At 38.9% G+C, this 10,955-nt stretch overlaps 1 protein-coding gene across 1 annotated transcript in view; it reads left to right on the top strand.

Annotated features, from left to right (window-relative positions):
* The first annotated feature begins 8,304 nt into the window (after nucleotides 1–8,304).
* The window catches only part of Serpinb7 (serpin family B member 7), a 51,828-nt gene continuing 49,177 nt past the window's right edge, over nucleotides 8,305–10,955 (top strand). The window contains exon 1 of the mRNA XM_076941680.1: nucleotides 8,305–9,967. The gene's annotated coding sequence lies outside the window, so the exon portion shown is untranslated. The remainder of the gene's footprint in view (nucleotides 9,968–10,955) is intronic.

The raw sequence follows: 10,955 nt of genomic DNA, 5'->3' as shown, positions 1-10,955 counted from the left end.
AGGGAATGGAAGCACCCAAATTTCCTTCATCTGGAAATGGGCAATGAAAACGTGGCTCACACAGCCAGTGAGATTTTATTCAGCTGTAAGGAAAAAGGAAGTGTGTGAGATTTGCCAGTTAGTGAATGGAACTAGAAAATTTACTGAATGAGGCGACATGTTAGATAACTGCCACATCTCTCATCTCTGGTTTTTGGCTCCAATATTTGGATGTTAGTATCTACTCTGGAGTAATTGCAGAAATCAGGCAAGTAACAGAGACTGTGAGGCAGAGGAGAAATGTTAGGGAAGAGAACAGGACTCTGGTGATAGAAGAAAGGGGTGTTACTGGTGGGGGGGAGGGATGTCAACACACAATGGGAGGGGGAGAGGGGGACAGACACATAACATTAAAGATATTTGAAAAATCTATATGGATTCACAGTATTTTATATTTAGCTAAAGTTACATCTAAAACACACAAGTGTATGTGTATATATAGGTATATACTTTAAACCATTTGGGGTGATAGAGCCAAGAGCCTAGATTAGCTAGGAAATCCCCCAGTACTAGGCATGAGAGACCTCCTTTTTACTCGCTGGCCAGTTGAGTCTAAGAGACTCCCAAAACAGTATAAGTTAATGATATTATCACCCAGAATGTGAAGATAAGTTCTTATTGCTGAACCATGTACTTCACACACAGGACTTGGAGGGATTGAGTTGAATTTGACTCAAAAGCCTACTACTTGAGATGAACTCTCACATTACCAGAAGGTGCTGCCTTGCAGAAAGCATTTAATAGTCCTCCCCAGCTATCAAGCCTATGAACCCCAGGAAGGATCAGCCTGGCAAGATATACCTAAGGGGTTCATAGTGGCATTCATATATTGGTAGTAACTAACAGCTGCCTAATTAGACTCAAGGTCTGTTTCCCAGAGGTCTGTTACCTGGCAGTGTAATCCTAACTAATCATCTGTACTAGTAAGAGCATAGAACCCAAAGGAGAATTTGCTAACATAAATTTCCTACCAGTAGAAGTGCTAATTGCTAAATGCTTACTCCTATACCTACAGATATGTGTCACCTCCCATTGAAGGCATTTCCTTAGCTGCAGACAGAGTCTGATAGACAGATACAACTGGTCCCATCATGAATGGATGACTGAGGTGTCTTGCCCCACTTGATACATTTACAATACAACTATTACAAGCAGGGTTTGTGGAAGAAAGGGAGGAAAGATCGTAAGAGTCAGGTAAGCAGGAAGTCTGTTACAAAGATCGTGTTTTCTAGATACAATAGGAAAGCTGTGATCATGAGTTCCCAACAATAAGGCTGCTAAAATAGAACCTTATCAATGATAATGCTAGTTCTTGAACAATGATAACAGCAGTTGACAAGACAACATGAATGGAGGAAATTAGGCCCCATCTCTAAATGAAGAGCTACAGATGATTAAAGTCTAGTAAGAGGGAGAGAATTAGAGCCCCCTAAATGGTTATTGGACCCCCAGTTGTCAGTCCTAAAAATATACAAACAAACAACATTAAGAAGACTCAGAATATATATAAAGATTAAGAGGCCACAAATTTGACAGGGAGTGGGGTGAACAGGCTACATAGGAAGGGCTAGAGGGAAGAGACAGAAGGACGAATGATGTGATTATTATACATTGATTGAGTTAAAAGCTCCTTAAAATTTAGCATAAATAAAGCCATATTTTTATACAGTATATGGAGTTTTAACTAATGGCAATAAAATGAAATTTGTGTATCAACTTCCAACATTTTTATTAATACTAGTTTGGAAACATTTCTTTTAAAAATAAACAACTATTGTAGTTACAATACTAAGAATATTGAATGTAAGTAATTATTTTTAATAATAAATTATATGGCTCATGGATTTAATCACTAAAGCACCCTTATTTTTATCTCCTATTATACCAGTTAAACATTTTAGTGGGTAATCCTTTCCCAGGAGTAGCATGGAATGGCTGGTGGCTCTCACGACTTCCTGGTGACCCTTGAATTGTAAGCAAATCTGTGATTGCTTCAAGTCCTAAACAGTCTGTTCAGGATTTAGGTGTATTTGGAGACAGACGTTAATTAAAAATGACATTTCCAAAAGTAGAGTAGATCCAACACTTTGAAGTTTTAATTTTGATTGGGAGCTCATTAGAAACACAATAACTTAGACCTTGGAGCACTCAGCCCTAGACAGGATGTCTCCATCAAATTTCTTCCCTTAGAGCTCAGGGAACCCCAAGGAAAAAGACATGCAGAGACTGTAAGGGACAGATAGGATGGCGAACACCAAGAAAATCAACGTGAACAGAGGTTACATGAAATCACAGAGACTGAATCGACATGTACAGGGTCTGTGAAGAGTTGCACCATGTCCTCTGCATATGCATTGTGGCTTCCAGTTTAGAATTCTTATGAGATTCCTGAGTGTGTCAACAAGTGGGACTTTGGTGCCTGTGCTTTCTGTTGGGCTTGCTTCCTCCCATTGGTTCATCTTAACCAACTTCAATGTGGTGATTATTTGTTTTTCTTATTATGTTTTATTATTTTCTCTTAGAAGCCTGTTGTTTTCTAATGAGAGACAGAAAAGGAATGGGTCTGGAATGGAGGAAAGAAGAGGAGGAACTGGGAGGAGTAGAGGGAGGGGACACCATAATCCAAATATATTGTCTAAACACAGAATCTAATTTCAATAAAAAAAAAAAAGAAATGCAATTGATCCACTGTAGACCTGGAGCTTAACTCTTACATGAATAGTGACTACCCTACAGCTTGAGAAACTTTAAATCAGACAAGAAGCCTGATTATAGAATATCCCTCCTCTTTTCCCAGCAGACGAAGATTCCAAATAGCCACAGTTTGGCAAAACAAATTTGAGGACAAGCTTATTTCAAGTCTTAGTATAAAGCTGTAACAGTCAGGATAGTGTGCCACAGTCAAACTGATGGGCAACTGGGTCAGCAGAGCAGTCTGGAGAGATCAAAAGCAGAATCACAAATGAAGCCAGCTCTCTGTAGAAGTGAGCAGGGGCACTCTCCTGGAGCTCTGCTGTTTGCTCACTTTCTCCTTCAAGCCTAAAATTGTACTAGAAAAAAAAAAGACAAATAAAATAAAGAACCGAGGAGATGGGTGTTTTGACCTGGATTTCAAATAGGTCTCTGCTTTCTCTTTTGGCTGTTCTTGACTCTTGTTATTTGTTATCTGACTCTACTGTTTTTATTCCTTTTGGAACTTGAAAGTATTGAATGTGTCAACATCCTTACCCTCCTCTTTGCATAACCCCCCTGGTCCTCAGGTTTATGTTAGTCTGTTTGGTAACTCTAATGTCATAATGACTCAAAAAGATTGTTGTTTTCCTAAAGCATTCACACCCACACCTTTATTAGCCAGGAAAGCATTTCCCCATGGGACAGAAATAGGATCAACCCAGATTCTGAGTAATGGGGCATTGTTGAGGCACAGACAAGGGCATAGTGCCTATAAGGGCCACTCCTGTAGGGTATCTGTGGTCAAGAGTCTCCCTCAGGAAAACCTGCTGTAAGCTTAAAGGGAGAGAACTCCAAACCATCATTTGGGCAGTAGTTCAGTAAAAGGCTTGTCTACGTACTTACTGAGGAATCTAGGCTCTCCCCAGTAGCTTCTAAATCTGTCACTTTTTTTTCTTAAACATTATGAGAAGCAGGAGGTAACAGAAGAAGGGAAGAACTTCAACATTTGAGGCTGCTCTTTGGGACATCCTGCCTCAAAACTCCCACATTTGAGGGATCTAGTTCTTTCCCCATGGTTTCCTTTGAAATTTTTGGGTCAATAGTGACACCATGCCTGGTTTGATTGTTTAGGTCATAAATGACTCCTGCTGTCATGATTTCATGGTTAATGGCATCCTGTTTCACCCTAAAAAGTGTCCTGATTATTACAATAGTTATACAATTACCTTGCTGCTGCTATGTAATATATCTTGCTCTGAGGTCATCTTATCTACTGACCATTACGAGCTGAAGGGAGCAGCCTAAGTACAAGCTCATACCAACTCCACTTTCCCCGACTTCAGCAACTTGAGGTCCAGGTCTTCTCCCGTGGCCCCCATTCCTCTTTGGCTGTTACTAAGAGCACGGCCCCACTTCTTACCTTGTACTATCCCATTTTTTCTGTAGGCGACACTTGTTTCTTTTCTGACTAAAGAAAGCAGAGATCAATGGGACATTCAGCCCAATCTCATCAAAACCCAAAGGGCTCAGAGACTTCTGAGAGCAGGCCCACAGGCCTATAGAGAATGACTTTAAAAGGTTCTTGCAGTTTTATCATTTGTTCACACCCTCATTCATTCCTTCAACAAACATTTCCTGAACATTTTGCCATGCTGAATTGTGAAAACAGTAAAAACCATAAAGCCCCAGTCTGCTTCCTTGTAAGATTCTATGTTAGCAAAGAATGCAGTTAGAGTTTAGAGCATAATAGATGCTGAGGGAATCTGGTACAGGAGGGGTCTAATTAATGGAGAACTCTGATTAACTAGCTCTGGAAGCAAGGGCTGTTCTTGACAATCAAAAAATAATTTACACGCAGGGATAATGTGTTTTGTGATTTATTTTGTTTATCCATAGGTGATATGTCTACAAATTTGGTTGTCATAATGACATATGGCATTTAGAGCTTAGTTTAGTGGTAGGCTTGACTAGTAATTTTATGACTCAGTCACTCACAACATCTATGACTGACCACACAAAGAATCTCTCATTCTATTCCTCAAGTATCTTTGACTATAAATGTTTAAACACAAGTTTCTTTGGTAAGGAGTAATAAGTATGCCGAGCTGACATTTATTAAAACAGGATTTGACAAGAATTCTAGGTTCCAGATTTAAGCCACTGATTAATCTGTAAATACTGTTTTGATATGTTTTTCCTGTGACTATCTTTGACATATATTTTCCAAACCATACAAAACTAAACGTTCTAGACAGAATCTCACAGATACTTGGTGATCCTTCAGAATCCCATTCCTGCCTCCTCCCCTCACACTTTCAAACTCTCTGGGATTCACTTTTCCATACGCTGGCTCTGATACCTGTTGGTGGCATCACATTCTATCATTCTAATAAGACTGTTTTGCTCACAAAAAATGGCACAAAGGACATATGAACTTTCATGACATTTTATCTTACTAAGACTTAGACATCCAAGCAAGCACCCAGTTGCCAGAAAGATACCAGTTTAGTTTCTTCTAGTGGCAAGCCCTGAATTGAATTTTATTTCTCTGAATTCTAAGGCTTCTCTTGAATCTAGTCCTTACCCAATGAATGAGAGAGTGTCAACAAGCAACACATTAAAATACCCTGAGGGATATACTCAATTACATAATAATTAATAACATTTATTGAGGTCTTAGTCGCTGTATCTGGATTTTATTCAGTACTTAATACTAAGTTTTTCTCAAAGCAACCCAAGAAAATAGATGATATGAATAACCACAATTCCAAGTTTAAAAATGGAAACTCAGAAAGATTAAGCCATTTCCCCCAGGACACACAAGAAGGAGGTATCATAATCTTAGCCCTGAGTTCTGGTCTCAATTATTAAGGCTATTCATGTCAGAGCATCCTCTAATTCAGCTGCCTAAATGACAAATGACATGCCTTTAGAGCTGTTAATGCTTTGTTTGTGAAGAGCTTGGATTCTAGTTTGGGGTACTGCAGGCAAGTGCAGGCAGACAGTTCTAGAGAGTGAGGATGCAGCAATTAGGTTGTTCTGGAGACAGGCCTTCTCCATCTGGGGTCCCATCACTTGCTCTTTTGAGATTCCTGATACCATGTTAGTCAGTCCCTGAGATTTTACCTAGACTCACCGGGCTCACTTGACAAAAATAGAAAATAAAACAAAACAAAAAACAGACAAACAAACAAACAAAAAGCCAATGCTATTAGTGGTCTTGTCTTAGAAGTCACACAACACCAATCCTTTCACATTTTCTTGCTTTCCAGTAAATCTTAGGCCTGGTTGGTCACAGTCATCTAAACTTTAGGTCCTAAAGCGAGTTATGCTTCACCTTTACAGGTGGGTGACAGAATTCTAGAGGACCATGTAGGATGAAAACTTTTGGTGTGATCATCATAAAATCACCATAAGCCTTTAGAGTCCAAAACCTAAATGTACTATTACCAGGTTTCACTGTCCCCCTGAAGTGCGTCATGGGGTCATCCATATAGTGTTTTATAGTTTGACAACATTATTATTATTATTATTATTAATTTTATGGTGCTAGAAATTAAACCTAAGCCCTCATACATGTTAGAGAAGTACTCTACCACTCTTATTTTCTTACTTCTTTTTCTATTTATTTATTTATTTATTTATTTATTTATTTATTCACTTTACATCCCAATAGTAATATCCCCCTTTCCTCCCAGTTGTCTCCCTTCACCCTCACACCAAACCCCATCACATAGACTTTTCCCCTCACTATCCCCCTTCACCTCTGAGAAGGGGCAGGTCCCCATTTGGGTACCAATCCAGCCTGGAACCTCAAGTCATCGCAGGTCTAGGTATATTCTTTCTCACTGAGGCCAGACAAGGCATTCCAGTTAGGGGAATAGGATCCACAGGTAGGCAACAGAGTCAGGGTAAGACCTCCTTCCATTTGTTGGGGGACTTGCATGAAGACCAAATTGCATATCTGCTACATATGTGTGGGGCACGGGGGACTAGGTCCAGCCCTTGTATGTTCTTTGGTTGATGGTTCAGTTTCTGAGGAACCCACAAGGGGACAGGATAGTTAACTCTGTTGGTGTTCTTGTAGAGTCTCTAGCCTCTTTGGGTTCCTCAATCCTTCCCCTGTGTTTGGCTATGAGTCTCTGCATCTGTTTCCACTGTCTTCTGGGTGGAGCCTCTCAGAGGACAGTTATGCTACATTCCTGTCTATGAATCCAGGCTGACAAGGTAGGTGAAGGAGGAAGGCAGGTTTACAATGTGACCCTGTTGGCCTAATGAAACAATAAGCTTGATAACTGTATAATCAATACCCATCAATTCTCAGCACTTAGTAAATTTTTGTAATATTCCAAGTAAAAAAAAACTTCTTTTAAAATTTATATTTTTGGGGACTGGTGAGATGGCTCAGTAGTTGAACAACCATATGCTGACTTGTTACCATCTAAAAAAGGATCTGATGCCCTCTTCTGGCATGCCTGTGTACATGAAGACAGAGCAGTCATACATAAATGAATGAATAAATGAATGAATGAATGAATGAATCAATCAATCAATATGTTTTCTATTATTGGGTTCAGATACTACCATCAAAATGCAGTATAAGAACTCAAGGCTGTAAGTAGCTTTCGGAAGCCAAAATTCATCAGGTTGTCATTAGGACAAGAGAGGACAGTGATGGAAATATTGAACATGGAAGGGGGATAGAGGCATGCGTTGATCACACATTATCTTACATAGTATGGTCTTTCAGATCACTAGGATTAAATGCCCCATCTTTAAGTACGTTAGAATAACTGCCGTAGGTCACAGGAGAAGTCAGCTGACATTCCAGTGTTATTTCCTTGCACTTGGTGGTCAGAGGCCACATTGCATGTTGGTGTACTTTCTTTATTTAGAAATTCTGACTTTATTTGAAAGAAGTAGAGAATATCTGACAATTAAGACAAAAAACCATTAGAAATGTACACATACATATATATGCAAACATATATACATACATATGTAATAGCAATAAATTAAAAATGTCATCATGAATTTGATAGAAAGCAAGGAGTAGCATACAAGAATGTTTTGAGAGAAAAAAGGGAAAAGGATGTAATTGTTAAAAGATTGTGTTAAAGAGGTGACCATATGTAAAATGGTGTCAGCTTAAAATCTCTGGTAAAGTTTTGCACAGATCCCGTTGAGCAATGGGTGGAAGCTCTCAGTCAAATCAGTAGATGGCAGCTGCAGTCTCAGGGGGAAGACGAGGGTGTGGTTGATGTACAGTATTTGTCAATCTCTTCTTGAATCTGCATGATAAAATAGTTTATGTGCAGTTTCAACTCAAAAGTATAGATTTGCATTAGAATGAAATGTTCTTTTGGCACTAACTAAAGAGCTTCATTTTTTTCTTTTGATTTTTTTCATTGTTCCCAAAATTTGTTAAAGATTTCTTGGCTAGCTGGTAGAGAAGTTGGCTGCCTCACTTAAGTTTCCTTCTAGATCAGTATCTTGAGTACAGTAGGACTCCGTCTTTAAAACCATGTTTTATCTTGAGGAATTTGAATCTTATATAAGCCTTTTAAAAGTTGCAGCTATTTATGGAGCACGAGGTAACGTGTTGGTGCCCGTAAACCTCGTGTAAAGCAGTTCCATGTGCACACCTTTACTTATCATTTCTTTGAGATAAGAACATTCACAATCTTCTATTTTTGAAATCGGTGACCTTTTGTAATTAGATGTGGCCAGAGACTGTGTAGTTTACCCTGCGCACAGAATAATGGAACTCAACCCTCTTCTCTAACTGAAACTTACTGGATGTGTACGATATGTTCAAAACAACAGAGATCTTTAAGTAGTGTGAGATGGAAGTGCTTTAGAATGATAACATAAAATTATGTGTAATAAGTTGGAAAACTGAGTAAGTTATGTGATTAAAACATCTAATAAAGGGGTAAGAAAAGTGGGAGCTGAAGAGATGGGTCAGCAATCAGCAGCACTTGCTGCTCATGCAGACAACCTGAGTTCACTTCCTACAGGCACTAGCACAAACAAGTACCTACAGGCAAGTACCTCTCTCTCTCTCTCTCTCTCTCTCTCTCTCTCTCTTTCCCTCTCTCCAAAACAAAATCAAATATTTTAACAAATAAGTATATCAGTATGTTCTTATAATAATACAGAATGTAATGGAAGTTATGAGACTTGAGGTAGCCACAGAGTGGTATTTTATATATAAAGGGATGTATAGTTGGAGCCTATACATATTGTGGAATTTCCAAGACTGTCTCAAACCTATTATTACACTAATAGCTACATTCATTAAGAGCTTAGTCTATATGAATTACTTTACATATTAATTATAATTGCCTTAACCATAAAGTTACTGAAATTCTTCACATTTTTTTCAAACCAGCAAAGCAAGATGTAAAACCATAAAATAATCTGCTTAAAGTCATATGGATTCAAATTGAGGAGCTTGAATTTGAACCCAGATATGGCTACAAAGGTTTTGGCTCCACACCATAGCTTATGTTCTGTGACCAAAAGCACTCTTTCCAGAAAATATGATGTTTAGCTAAGAATATATGGTCTCTGGTACGCATGCAACATATGATGTTTCTTCTGACTTCACATGTGTTACTTACTAGTGTCAAAGGTTGTCCAGATGTTGCAAGCTTATCCTGATAATCTGGGACTTGAGCCACAAGTTTTCAGGAACACTATGAATTTGAGCCAATGAGATTAGAGATGAATAAAACCCAGGCATCTGGTCTTAGTCTCAATTTATCTCCTGAATTCTCGTTTTCTTGTTGTCACTGCTGGTTTAATTTGCAGTCTTCCCTATGCTCAAGTAAACATGGCTTAGATGGGTGTGTGTAAGGACAGCCTTTAGAAATCTTTGCTTCTCTGGTTTGTTGAGTTTACTTCCCAAGATCGGTGGAAGGAGAAATTATGTGACATCATACCCTGAGATAAACTTCCTGTGGGGCAGGACAGGGAAGCCCAGATAGAGCCTGTCTGTAGTGTCCTGTCCATGAACATGAGTTTTCTCTTAGTGCAGCCTGGGAAGGAGGAGGGACTTCATTCGTTTCTGTTACTGCTGCTAGGTTCTTGTAGCCAACCTCACCCTTGGGAATTGAGCCAATGGGAAGTCTGGAGAATCTTCCCAGTATCTTGGCAGAAGTGTTCAGGGAGGAGCAGAGATTCTTAGGAGGAAGGAGGCAGGAGGAACTGAAGCCCAGCAGTGAGGTCCCCAGAGCTGCACTGGGAGGAGGTGAGTGGCACTCTTATGCATGCTGGCTTATTCTGGGCTTCTAAGTATTAGTGGCTGGTACTCAAGAATCTGTACATTATAAGAATTTGTCTACTGGCCAAGTGACAGCTGAATGTCAGTGGCCTGGCAGTCACACCCCACATTGCTTGATGACAATTGTCCCCTTCACTCTTCAGAGGGTGTCTTTAAGTACCCCAATTCTACAGAAGTGTGGTAGAGAGGTATTCAGGCTAACAGTGACAGTGGATGGCAATATATAACTGCATTGATCAACGCACTCAATGTATAATAATCACTTTTGTTCTTCACTTTGCAAGAAAAAGCCTGCCACTAATGGTGTCTCTTGAAGTTTATAAAAGATAACCTGCACAAGAAATGTAGTGGATATCCAAATACCAATGTCTGGGCTTTCTGTCTTTGAGAATCATGGCAATATTGAATAAATATCTGTGAATAAATAAATGAATGAAAGGTTATTTATAAGATATTCATTTCTACCTCTTAAATCAATGGGTCAAAAATCCTACCGTACAAGTTACTTGCCAATCCCAGGTCTAGAGATCATAACACAATCCTGATAACTATCTCAACAATCTCTCAGGAATTAGACAGTTCCTACCTTATATTTTTTTGCTCTTCATAAATATTAAGCAACTTTTGATGGTATAGTTGGGGACATTATTTAAAAACAACAACAACAAAAAAATGATTCTGAGTTCTTGATTTCTCCAAAAGATCCAACGCTGATAAAGCCAAGCTTTGGAATATTTCTGAACTAAAATTGTCTTCCACAATGTTTAGCCTCCAACACCTCTGCTCTTGGTTTTGCCCACAATAAAAACCAACTCAAAATGTGCTCTTCATATGAAAAAAGTATATTCATGATGATTAAGACACTGCTAACTAGAAATCTCATAATTATTCATTGTCATATCTGAAAGATTTTGATTCCATGTCTGTGACAGGGTTTTCACTGTTAATCCATGAA

The sequence above is a fragment of the Arvicanthis niloticus genome, chromosome 10, assembly GCF_011762505.2.
Source record: "Arvicanthis niloticus isolate mArvNil1 chromosome 10, mArvNil1.pat.X, whole genome shotgun sequence".
NCBI lineage: Eukaryota > Metazoa > Chordata > Mammalia > Rodentia > Muridae > Arvicanthis > Arvicanthis niloticus.
This window is presented reverse-complemented; position numbering and strand designations above follow the sequence as displayed.